General features: G+C 39.5%; 1 protein-coding gene and 2 pseudogenes across 1 annotated transcript in view; 1 reads left to right on the top strand and 2 right to left on the bottom strand.

Moving 5' to 3' along the window:
• The window catches only part of SpdS (Spermidine Synthase), a 183,453-nt gene that overhangs the window by 146,923 nt on the left and 22,812 nt on the right, over nt 1-13,718 (top strand). The gene's annotated exons all lie outside the window — the stretch shown is intronic.
• On the bottom strand, nt 587-1,355 carry LOC137236893 (spermidine synthase pseudogene; annotated as a pseudogene).
• LOC137236889 (spermidine synthase pseudogene) overlaps nt 4,689-13,718 on the bottom strand; it is a 38,489-nt pseudogene continuing 29,459 nt past the window's right edge.

Below are 13,718 nucleotides of genomic sequence, written 5' to 3'. Positions count from 1 at the left end.
GTTAACATTTTTTAGTTATTCTGGAAAGAAGGCATCGCTGCTAATGAGTTGTAAACAAACAGAATGACGAAAAAATTTAAGTAACAAAGGGTCACAAACTTTACCGTCGGCAATGAAATAGTTCTTGTGGAATAAGTAGATGAATTTAAAAACTTGATATTAAGCTGACTGCCGGGACGTGGAGCAGGAAATAGAAAAAATTATACGTAACAATCAGCTGTTCTTGTTTATAAGCAAGGCAGCTGTCGCTGTTGAAGCAAAAAATTCTAGCATTAGGTTTATTTGCTGTTAAGTTTACACGGAACACTACTTTCGTTTAAAGATTTTAATTTTAACAAGGAGTTGAGAAAATGGCCCGAAAACAGACAAGGAAATGGTACAAGTGACGGCATGTAATATTATATAGTTCCGACAAAAAAACCTGCAGAAAAAAATTGGAGAAGGAGTGGGTTGTTCAAATCAAAACACTTACAATTTTAACGTTTAACTCAAATATTTAATTTTCTATTATTCCTTTCATCAGTATCCAAATATGATAGCAAAACCCTTCATAAACAATTTAGTTGTACTTTATACATTAAAAGGCAAAGATTTCCTAATTTTATTTAAAACATTTTTCTACCCATCGTGGTAGTGCAAAAGCAGCAGAATGTATACTACTAGAGTAATATTTTACGTTCATATCATCTAGTTCTTTATCAGAAAAGTTTGTTATTGGTGACTTGAAATCTCTGGTAAAATCAACACAGCCAATTATAAAGCCAATATGAGCACATGGATACGATGGTACAGATGTATGTGCATATGCCACACTTCGAAAATGCTTTCGGCAGCTATTTATCGTATCTTTCACGTATCGGGCTTCCAGCCAATAACTTCCTCCTTGAGAACATACAACACCCCCTGGACGCAGAGCATTGCTCATTAGTTTATAGTAATTCTCTTCAAATAAGGATCGTGCTGGACCAATGGGATCTGAGCTATCCGTAATAATAACATCAAATTCTTTTTCATGCTTCCTCATATAATCCAAACCATCTCCAATAGTAAGTTGAAGCTTGGGGTCATAAAAACCACATGCCATGTTCGGTAAATATTTTTTTGACAATTCTACTACTCTTTTGTCGATTTCCACTTGATGAATTTCCTTAACTAAAGGATGTTTTGCTACTTCTCTAGCAACACCTCCATCACCTCCACCAACAATAAGGACTTTAGTGGGATTTGGGTGAGAATTCAGGGGAATAAATGAAATCATTTCTTGATAAGAAAATTCGTCGCGGGTTGTGCATTGAATTATTCCATCTAAAACGAGGCAGGTTCCATACGTCTCCCTAAAAATTAAGTAAAAGTACAGTAAAATCTCAATGATTAATAAGTAAAAATTATGTATTCTAAAATTGCATTCGATTTAAAATAATAATTTAAAATAAAAATTCGCGCGAATTCGACACATCATTCATTACATTGTTTCGGCACGTTTTGTATACATTTACACCATGATGTAATTACAAGGTGACTGGCGTTGGTAGCTTCTCTTTCTAATTCGCCATCTTGAACTCCCACTCCCAACTCAATTTGCCTCTAATTTTTCCTCTGAATGAAAAATTGTAGTAAAAACCATACAAATCAATTTCCCTGGAAAAGTATGCAACAGCATCACTTTTTTTTCCAATTCTATTTTGTTTGACTTTTCTATCGCTCAAACAAATGATAAATCTCAAAACAATTATTATTTTTTCAACAAAAACATTTAAATTTGCCATTTTTTTGAGTTCTATGAGAAAACCTATCGAATATATTCCCGTGGCCATTTATTTCTCATTCGTTGCTTGTTCGCGTCATTAAATCAACGAAAATATTGTCCAGAATATAAACGACAACACACACACACAGAAATGTACCAATGGCCCCACCTGAATCATATGAAGCTATACCAGATTCAGATGGTAATCCAACATATGTAGCACGAGTCTATTTTCAAGATCTATTGCCCGCCGCCTATGCACCGGCAAAAGATGTTGCATACGCTTCACATAGCAGTAATTGTTTAGTCAAAACGACGAGTTACTAAATAATTTCAAACATAAATGGGTGGCCGATTTAAATGGACATTACCACCGGTGGTTATTCGGAATTAGGTGAAAACACACGCTTCACATGCAATATATAGACAAAATTTTACTGGGCAAAGTACATCCTTCGCATAGAGTAATGTATATGCCAAACAATGCAACTGAGGTGAAGACATCTGAATATGAAGCATTGGTATAAGAAACTATCACAGCAGAAAGTTACGACGAAGCAATCACTTCGTACTTTATACTTGTCTGTTGTAATATGTTATCCTAGCAAAATCATATACGGAAATGTAATCATTTAATGTGTATTTGGGTATCTGTTTTTATTATTATTGTAAATATTATTTGAAAGGACAACTTAAATACATAAAGCGAAAATTTTTAACTAAAATAATTGAAAAATTAAAACTCACCGAACTTCTTAGACTATTTTGTAGAATAGACGAACTCCTATTAAAACAGTCGATCTCACTTTAAAGCAGGGCTGGGCAGCTTCGGCAGAGAACTACTTTCAATCTAACTTTCCTGCTTTGGTCCTAGGCATTAGAATTTTACTGTTCCTCTGACTTAAAGGGCCAAAGTGACAATATTAAACTCTAGTTAGCTCAAAGTAGCACTGGAAAACCGGGCGACAGTGTTTAAACTGTAATAACAGGAGATATCTTTCGAATTTTTCTGTAAATCGACGAGCCATATAAAATCCAGCAATTTCCCCAATTTTTTACAATGAAAAAAAATATTTGAAGGTGCTAGTTTTTGTTGTGCAGTGCGAATGAAATGACTCCTTCACAGTTGAACATAGAATTTTAAAATTCAAAATTGTCGTGCAAGTTTCTTATGTCGATTTTGAAAGTAAATAGGAAGATATGGCATACCTGTAGAAAACCGATCGAACATATTCAATTTTATATTTCAAATCTTGTTACGGATATGAAGCATTTAACTATCAGTCTCCTTCAAGCTCATCGTGAGCATATTTTACTAGAAATATATAAATACTACACCATCCATTAACCGAATTTCATCCAAATCGGTTGAAGCGATTCAGAGTATTACTGAATATGAAAATATACAAAAAGAAACAATTTTAAGTTTTAAGATTAATGTAAGTTATATTTTAATCTAAAAATTAAAAAAAAATCCAGTTTCGTTACCATTAAGGATTTAGTGCTTTTATTCAAAAAAGTATCAAATTTAATACTATTTCAGAAAACTGCCTCTTCTCTTCTTCCCCTTTCTCTAAAAATTCGTATTATGTGGGAGTTTTCAGAATGAGCTGTCACTACATAGAACACCTGGCGTTATTACATCATGCATTTACACTTTCGTAGGAAGTATTTTTCTTTCTGCTTTGCACAGTGGTATTCATGTAAATGATCCAACTAAATATATGCGAGCTAACGGTAAACATAAATATGCACAACAAATTATCAGCTTTTCTCAATAAAATTAGCTTAATTAATACTGAAAATGCAACAAAACCTAAAAAAGTATATCAAAAGATAAAAGCAGGCATTCGAAATATTCTTGATAAAAAGATACTTGGCGATCTATCTCCGGGCAGGTCATCAATAACATGACCTGCCGAAGCCACAGATGAGATACGGTCAGGACATATGTGAGGCATATACTTAACAGTAAATGAGAAGACGGATACCTACCATATTACAGTGAGAGTAGCCATGGAACTCACGTAGCGCGCACCCGTACCCGAATTAATGCTAAACGCAGTTCCACGTACGGGGATTTACGCGGGCCGTGAGAGGTTATGTTTTAGGGGGTAGCCCTTCATAGAAGAAGGGAGTCCTACACTCGCAGTGAAGCTTAAATATGCCGACCAGTGCATAAAGTAAAAAAAGAGTAAAGTTAAGAGGAAGGAAAGAAAAGGAAAAAAGAAAAAGGAAGGGAAGGAAAGGTGAAGACAGCAAAGGGAAATAAAGGAAAGGAATGGATGGAAAAGTGAAAGGAAAGCCATGTGAACCATATCAGAAATAACAGCACCCCACCTTGTGATGAGCCTTTACATGTCTGCTTATTAATTGTCGCACCTTCTATCAACGCGCTGGTTAACATTTTTTAGTTATTCTGGAAAGAAGGCATCGCTGCTAATGAGTTGTAAACAAACAGAATGACGAAAAAATTAAAGTAACAAAGGGTCACAAACTTTACCGTCGGCAATGAAATAGTTCTTGTGGAATAAGTAGATGAATTTAAAAACTTGATATTAAGCTGACTGCCGGGACGTGGAGCAGGAAATAGAAAAAATTATTCGTAACAATCAGCTGTTCTTGTTTATAAGCAAGGCAGCTGTCGCTGTTGAAGCAAAAAATTTTAGCATTAGGTTTATTTGCTGTTAAGTTTACACGGAACACTACTTTCGTTTAAAGATTTTAATATTAACAAGGAGTTGAGAAAATGGCCCGAAAACAGACAAGGAAATGGTACAAGTGACGGCATGTAATATTACATAGTTCCGACAAAAAAACCTGCAGAAAAAAATTGGAGGAGGAGTGGGTTGTTCAAAACAAAACACTTACAATTTTAACGTTTAACTCAAATATTTAATTTTCTATTATTCCTTTCATCAGTATCCAAATTTGATAGCAAAACCCTTCATAAACAATTTAGTTGTACTTTATACATTAAAAGGCAAAGATTTTCTAATTTTATTTAAAACATTTTTCTACCCATCGTGGTAGTGCAAAAGCAGCAGAATGTATACTACTAGAGTAATATTTTACGTTCATATCATCTAGTTCTTTATCAGAAAAGTTTGTTATTGGTGACTTGAAATCTCTGGTAAAATCAACACAGCCAATTATAAAGCCAATATGACCACATGGATACGATGGTACAGATGTATGTGCATATGCCACACTTCGAAAATGCTTTCGGCAGCTATTTATCGTATCTTTCACGTATCCGGCTTCCAGCCAATAACTTCCTCCTTGAGAACATACAACACCCCCTGGACGCAGAGCATTGCTCATTAGTTTATAGTAATTCTCTTCAAATAAGGATCGTGCTGGACCAATGGGATCTGAGCTATCCGTAATAATAACATCAAATTCTTTTTCATGCCTCCTCATATAATCCAAACCATCTCCAATAGTAAGTTGAAGCTTGGGGTCATAAAAACCACATGCCATGTTCGGTAAATATTTTTTTGACAATTCTACTACTCTTTTGTCGATTTCCACTTGATGAATTTCCTTAACTAAAGGATGTTTTGCTACTTCTCTAGCAACACCTCCATCACCTCCACCAACAATAAGGACTTTAGTGGGATTTGGGTGAGAATTCAGGGGAATAAATGAAATCATTTCTTGATAAGAAAATTCGTCGCGGGTTGTGCATTGAATTATTCCATCTAAAACGAGGCAGGTTCCATACGTCTCCCTAAAAATTAAGTAAAAGTACAGTAAAATCTCAATGATTAATAAGTAAAAATTATGTATTCTAAAATTGCATTCGATTTAAAATAATAATTTAAAATAAAAATTCGCGCGAATTCGACACATCATTCATTACATTGTTTCGGCACGTTTTGTATACATTTACACCATGATGTAATTACAAGGTGACTGGCGTTGGTAGCTTCTCTTTCTAATTCGCCATCTTGAACTCCCACTCCCAACTCAATTTGCCTCTAATTTTTCCTCTGAATGAAAAATTGTAGTAAAAACCATACAAATCAATTTCCCTGGAAAAGTATGCAACAGCATCACTTTTTTTCTCCAATTCTATTTTGTTTGACTTTTCTATCGCTCAAACAAATGATAAATCTCAAAACAATTATTATTTTTTCAAAAAAAAACATTTAAATTTGCCATTTTTTTGAGTTCTATGAGAAAACCTATCGAATATATTCCCGTGGTCATTTATTTCTCATTCGTTGCTTGTTCGCGTCATTAAATCAACGAAAATATTGTCCAGAATATAAACGACAACACACACACACAGAAATGTACCAATGGCCCCACCTGAATCATATGAAGCTATACCAGATTCAGATGGTAATCCAACATATGTAGCACGAGTCTATTTTCAAGATCTATTGCCCGCCGCCTATGCATCGGCAAAAGATGTCGCATACGCTTCACATAGCAGTAATTGTTTAGTCAAAACGACGAGTAACTAAATAATTTCAAACATAAATGGGTGGCCGATTTAAATGGACATGTACCACCGGTGGTTATTCGGAATTAGGTGAAAACACACGCTTCACATGCAACATATAGACAAAATTTTACTGGGCAAAGTACATCCTTCGCATAGAGTAATGTATATGCCAAACAATGCAACTGAGGTGAGCACATCTGAATATGAAGCATTGGTATAAGAAACTATCACAGCAGAAAGTTACGACGAAGCAAATGACGAAGCCTAGTCGTACGTAAATTGAATGCAAACTTATAGTGGTGAGAGGAAAGGAAAATAATCAATTTTAGTATAGGACCAGCTAATGACTTCGTACTTTATACTTGTCTGTTGTAATATGTTATCCTAGCAAAATCATATACGGAAATGTAATCATTTAATGTGTATTTGTGTATCTGTTTTTATTATTATTGTAAATATTATTTGAAAGGACAACTTAAATACATAAAGCGAAAAATTTTAACTAAAATAATTGAAAAATTAAAACTCACCGAACTTCTTAGACTATTTTGTAGAATAGACGAACTCCTATTAAAACAGTCGATCTCACTTTAAAGCAGGGCTGGGCAGCTTCGGCAGAGAACTACTTTCAATCTAACTTTCCTGCTTTGGTCCTAGGCATTAGAATTTTACTGTTGCTCTGAGTTAAAGGGCCAAAGTGACAATATTAAACTCTAGTTAGCTCAAAGTAGCACTGGAAAACCGGGCGACAGTGTTTAAACTGTAATAACAGGAGATATCTTTCGAATTTTTCTGTAAATCGACGAGCCATATAAAATCCAGCAATTTCCCCAATTTTTTACAATGAAAAAAAATATTTGAAGGTGCTAGTTTTTGTTGTGCAGTGTGAATGAAATGACTCCTTCACAGTTGAACATAGAATTTTAAAATTCAAAATTGTCGTGCAAGTTTCTTATGTCGATTTTGAAAGTAAATAGGAAGATATGGCATACCTGTAGAAAACCGATCGAACATATTCAATTTTATATTTCAAATCTTGTTACGGATATGAAGCATTTAACTATCAGTCTCATTCAAGCTCATCGTGAGCATATTTTACTAGAAATATATAAATACTACACCATCCATTAACCGAATTTCATCCAAATCGGTTGAAGCGATTCAGAGTATTACTGAATATGAAAATATACAAAAAGAAACAATTTTAAGTTTTAAGATTAATGTAAGTTATATTTTAATCTAAAAATTAAAAAAAAAATCCAGTTTCGTTACCATTAAGGATTTAGTGCTTTTATTCAAAAAAGTATCAAATTTAATACTATTTCAGAAAACTGCCTCTTCTCTTCTTCCCCTTTCTCTAAAAATTCGTATTATGTGGGAGTTTTCAGAATGAGCTGTCACTACATAGAACACCTGGCGTTATTACATCATGCATTTACACTTTCGTAGGAAGTATTTTTCTTCCTGCTTTGCACAGGGTTATTCATGTAAATGATCCAACTAAATATATGCGAGCTAACGGTAAACATAAATATGCACAACAAATTATCAGCTTTTCTCAATAAAATTAGCTTAATTAATACTGAAAATGCAACAAAACCTAAAAAAGTATATCAAAAGATAAAAGAAGGCATTCGAAATATTCTTAATAAAAAGAGAGAGGGTACAAAAGTTGAAGTTTTGAGAAATTTAGCATATTTCACTTCGCTATGCTAACGCGTCCGTAATTTATTTGAAACTCAAGATACTTTCATATATTTATGGTTGTTAAAATGGAACTTTTAAATAAATTTAGTTTGCTTAGTAAATCCGAAATTATGTTATGTAATTTGTGTCTTTAATTTGAAATTAATGAAAGCAATTTTCTTTTGTAACCAAAAAATTCAACGTGCTGCTAATGTGCATGTATGTATGAATATACCGTGTAGAGTGAACCAAATATAATAAGCTATAAATTTTGGCAAACAATTTTCAAAGTTTGATAATTTTTGTGAGTTAAGTGTAACTCTTTAATCTTTTTTTATATTATATATATGAATACTATTTCCAAAAATTACGTTATTGTGATTAGGAAAAATATTTTTTATTTTGGTGCCGTCTTAACGCCCGCCATTCATTGTACAAGTATAGTAATAATAATAACACACTTCCTTAAAATTTTACTTTTGGAGTTTTGCTTTAAGTATACCAATTTCGACTTTTTTCGGCCATTTTCGGTAATTTTTCTTTTTTCGACATTTTTTAATTCGATAAAAAAATTGTCTGTATAAAGAGGTTTTTAACGATTCGGCCTCTTGTGTTTCGACATATCGTACGGATCCCGTGGTGCAACATCATCCTTCAGAATCACTAAGTCATCCACTGCCAGATTGGGAGTGGCCGTGCACAACTTTGAATGCTTTTTGTAGCTCCTTTATGTACTCTTCGCGCCAGCGATGCCGGAATTGTTGTTGCACATATTGTATCATCTTAAATCGATCAAGTTTACTTACGTTTGCCTGCAGTGAGGGCTCTGGGATTGTTAGGAGCGATCGGCCAATTAGAAAGTGTCCTGGTTGAGTGGATCATTGGGGTCGCTTGAGATTGGAGTCAGGGGCCGACTATTCACAATGGCTTCGGCTTGGCAAATGACAGTATGCAGTTCGTCGTGTTGTGATGAATGCGATAGTGGACAAATCCGAAGCAATTTCAAAGTGTACTGCCTTCGTGGTAAAGCATATGAATATGGCCATGTATACCTTGATCTGGAATGTCTGGTAACGTGTCGAATGAGTTAGTCCAATTTTCTGGTTGAGTACCTGGGAGGCTTGTAATACGAATAATAAAAAAAATATTTGGAAAGGCTTTGCTTATATGTATTTAAGGAAATCAACGTTTGGGCCGTTCGGAAAGGTTCGGGGTTTTTGCTTCAAAATCTCGTGGATCGTTCAAAAAATTTCAGGTGTAGCTCGTTGCGGAAGGAAGGAGAAATACTTAAGATGGTCACACTTTTGTAGCTATTGTTACGGGCTAACTCTAATACTCGTCGTCGGCACGATTTCTTTAAATCATTTGCGGCTCCATGCTGGCCACGCACAATGGCGACTTACGGTTGCTATCAATTATCTACTAATAGTCACGACTCTCGTGGCACAATTTTACAGATTGGCATCAATGTTGGCTTATTGTTGATCGCGTCAAAGGGCGCTTTCACTTTTTTCGGCTATTTCTAAGACTGCGACTTCAAACTCATATCTTCGTCGACGTCACCAGAAGCTCGTGGTGTAGCTTCAAAGACTTTTTGACGGATATTTTGTCGCGCTTTGCTGCCGAGCTACACCAACGAAGCACATTGAAACGTTAGGGAGTAACTATTTGGCCAAGGATGTCGCCCTCAAAATCATAAGCAGTCCAAGTGGATATCCTTGCGTTACTCATGGGCTCCTACGAAGACAGTCACCTTATAGCCGTGCAGGGGCTTACACCGATCGCATGCGATACTAATTGGTCAGATATGAGCGGTGCAATCGCGCTCACTTGACAGATGTGGTCGAATGCGATCAGTAACCAGGAACTGTCACCTCCTAATCCAGGGTGTCATGCGTCACCGTGCCCATTGGACTGGTTTACAGCCAGGAGGTCCAAAACACCGGCTGTATTATAACGACGCCTCACCAACACCGGGCCACCTTGGAGGGTAACCATGGCCTTACCGCGTTGAGGAGCTCTGCCGCGGCAGACCAAACGAGTTCCCCATAATACATATTTGACAACAACGCTTTCCATGCCAAGCAAGTTGTCGTAACACCAAGATGAATACAAACAATAACAGAAAACCTAACAGCAACAACACAATAAAAAAAGGGCTCCAAGAAGAGAAGGGGGCAGAACAGCAGTAGGCCTCACATGTACTCCAGGCAATTCCTGGAAAGCCTCACGAGAGAGGTGGCAATGCTCTTCTTAGAGCATCAGAGGGACGATGAATCTTATCCACCAGCGCTGAAGTGCGCAGAGAACCGGCTGCTAAAACCGAAAAACCGCAAGTGTAATACCAATACCCAAGAAGCGCAGCGCAGGCCTAAAGAGCATTCGAATGAAGACCAACGAAACCCGCGATCCCTAGAGGCCGTTTGGCCACTGGTGAGCAGCGCGGGCAAAGGGAGCAGACGGCCTCGTCAGGCAACAAACCCGCGAAGGAGGGCGCGGCACCACTAATGTGCATCGCGGGTCCCTAAAACAACCAGGAATTTGACTGCCCAAAAACACGACAGGAAAACAAAAAGGGTATACGACGTTGCACCCAAGCACATGAGTGGGAACAACAACAAACACCCTGTCAGGCCCTCTAGAGGGACGAGTATGTCTAGGCGCTCACCGTCGGAGCATGACTCAAGAAGTAGCTCACAAAGTAGCTGCGAAAGTTCCAGAAAGGGAACAGCAAAGAGCGGAGACCGGAAGAGTGGAAACGGCCCAACAGAAGGCACAACAGAGGCAGGCAACCCACATTACCACCACCGAGCAGACCAGGAGCGCTGGATGATAAAAGGCACCTAGGACTAAGTGGGTCTGGTGTTAAATAGTATCTCCGATACCTTGAGGAGGGCCTGTCGCCCAGGGAGGCAAGAGCCAGGGCATACGAGCACATAAACCGGACCACGGGCAAAGAAAAGCGACCGCTGAACTGGGGAGCAGAGAAGGGAGGAGAAGACAGCTAGCGGCAGGTGGCCAGCATACATCCGCTCCCGCTGAAAAGCGCAGGATCGGGCAAATTACGCCGGAGGAAACTCAAAGATCAAAGAGGCAACGGGCGCATGCTCCCCAGAACACTGCACCTATGGGCAGGGAGAATTTGACCAGGGCGACTTGGGTACCCGCTGAGATAGCACCAAAGCAGCAGAGCTATTCGGACGCCCTCAGGGGTATCCGAATAGCTGTGCTGCCCAGGAACTACCCAGCGGATGCCCTAAGTCAAGAGGACCTGACTAATCTCCAACAGCGAATAATGGATGGAGTGTTCGGGGGGTGTGGGCATGCCCTAGCCTTTTGCGGGGTGTACTTCCGAGCAGGGCTCCTCCTCGTAGACTGCGAGGACGAGTAAACCGTCAAGTGGCTCGTAGAAGTAATACCGACGCTTGAGGGGTGGACAGGGCCACCATTATGTACGAGACGCGGGGATGACATACCGCCATTGCATAATGTGACCATGTTCATACCCAGAAGTGCGGAACGCCTCAAGGAATGCGATACGGCTCCTCGCGAACCAAAACGAGGGCCTCAAGACGCGGAGATGGCGCGTTATCAATTGCAGCGCGGAAGAAACGGGCCTACGTCGACGTGGGCATAGACGAGGAAACTTACCAGCTCACACGCAGGAATGGATTCTAGCTGCAATACAAGTACGGCTTGATCCAAGTGAGACCCTGGAGGCAGAGGCAACCAGGGAATAGTGAGCGCCCGGAATAAAAGTCGGAGGCAGAGAGCGCCGACAGAGATGAGCTGTCGGACGGGAATATGTCGGATGCGAGCAAACGACACCATCAGAGCTCGCGAGACCACAAACAAGCAATATCGACACAAACGTGCAGCCAAGGGATGAAAGAGAAATCCCCACTTCTCAGGAGCTCATCGAGGGCTTCGACCTCCAGTAGCTGGAACTGAATAGCCGGGACGAAAGTGAGAGCGGGTTGTCGGATGAAGACGATCCGATGAGGCCGGCCGGGCTAAAATGACCGGCACAAGCATAAAAATAGCCCAGATCAACCTCCATCACGCCATTGAAGCTTCGGCTATACTGGCGAGGAGCCTCGCCTTCGATGATCTGGGCATCGCCCTCATTCAAGAACCTTGGGCTTGTAAGGGTGAGAGGCCTTAATGTGAGTAATAATAAAGTAATTTGGGATCTCTCTCAGCAGAGACCTAGAGCATGTGTAATGCTTATAGCAGATATTAACTCTTTTTGCATTACAGAGTTTTTAAGTCGGGATCTGGTGGCGGTACAAATCGATGCGAAGATGAATGGAGACGACACCAGCTTTGTGCTAGCCGCATCCTACTTCTCGGGGGACGACAACACAGTCACTCCAGGTAACGTGCAGAAGCTGGCGGCGTACTGCAGAAGAGCCAAGGTTAGGTTAGGTTGAACTGGCCGGCCCACGAGGACCTCACATAGACTGAATGTGTCCATAGTGTTACCAGAAGTTTGTTTTAACGACCAACCTGAAAACCCTATCAAAATGCAGGACCTATGTTATAAAATAACTCCGTCCTCTTGGCAAATACTAGCAGCTTCCTAAGACTTAAGCCACTTACTGCTTCTAGATCTGACAGCTGTATCACTTCTAATAGCTGGAGTCTTAGTTGGGCAAGCGCAGGGCACCAGCACAAAACGTTCTCGATCGTTTCCTCCTCGAACCCGCACTTCCTACATCTGCTACCACTGACCAAGCCCAATTTAAAGGCATGTGACACCAGAAGGCAGTGTCCAGTCAGAATACCCGTCATGAGTCTACAGTACTATATTTTTAATGATAGAAGCAATTTTGTTAGTCTAAGGTTGTAAGACCTACACATAATCATGTGCCCCTCTCACCTTCGCCTAATCTCGCCCAGTCTAATTGGAACGTCAACGGAGAAAGCTTCAAGGGATGCGCCCTTTTTTAGCTAGATCATCCGCTTTTTCATTCCCGTCTATTTTCATATGCCCTGGGACCCAGTATAAATGTATGCTTCTCCCTGTCCCGATTCTCTCAAGAAGAGCCAAACTTCCGCTAATTATAGGAAGCGATGCTAACTCCCACAACACGGAGTGGGGCAGCAGTGATACCAACCAAAGGGATGAGTGTTTACTAGAATATATAGCCAGCAACGATTTGAGTATATATTACGTCGGGAGTAAACCGACGTTTGTTACAAGAGCCAGGGCAGAAGTCCTTGATATAACATTTGGCAACAACTTAACTGAGAATATGATCTTGAAATGGAGGGTCTCAGAAGAACCATCCCTTTCAAACCACAGCAGTATCGGGGCAAGCAAATCCTAAAAGAAATCCCAGGAAAACAGACTGGGCAGTTACAAAAGTAGTATAGAGGCTAACGTAGATAGCCTCAAGGATAAGAGCAGAAGCACTAACTGTACCGAGTTAGAGAGCAGAGTGGATAGGGCAAATCAGATAATGATAGATGCCTACAACTCCAGTTGCCGAGTCTCCTTCGTTAAGGTTAAGAAGACAAGCCCCTTGTGGTCGCATGAGCTGACATACTAAGGAGGAAAGTCAGAAAACTCTTTAACGTGGCAAGGAGAGCCGGCAACTGGGAGGAATACACGCCAAATTTAAAAAAAGTACAATAAAGAGATAATGCAAGGTAAAAGGGAAAGTGTTAGGAATTTCTGTGAGGGAATTTCCAAGACACCTGCAGCGGCAAGACCCTAGCCAAAGAGCAGAGAGAGATTAACCTAGCAATTAAGCTCCCAGACGGTACCTATACCGAAACGGTGGAGGAGCGAGCGAAGGTCCTGCTGCAAGCGCATTTTCTTGA

This window comes from Eurosta solidaginis, chromosome 1, assembly GCF_040869045.1.
Source record: "Eurosta solidaginis isolate ZX-2024a chromosome 1, ASM4086904v1, whole genome shotgun sequence".
Taxonomy (NCBI): domain Eukaryota; kingdom Metazoa; phylum Arthropoda; class Insecta; order Diptera; family Tephritidae; genus Eurosta; species Eurosta solidaginis.
This window is presented reverse-complemented; position numbering and strand designations above follow the sequence as displayed.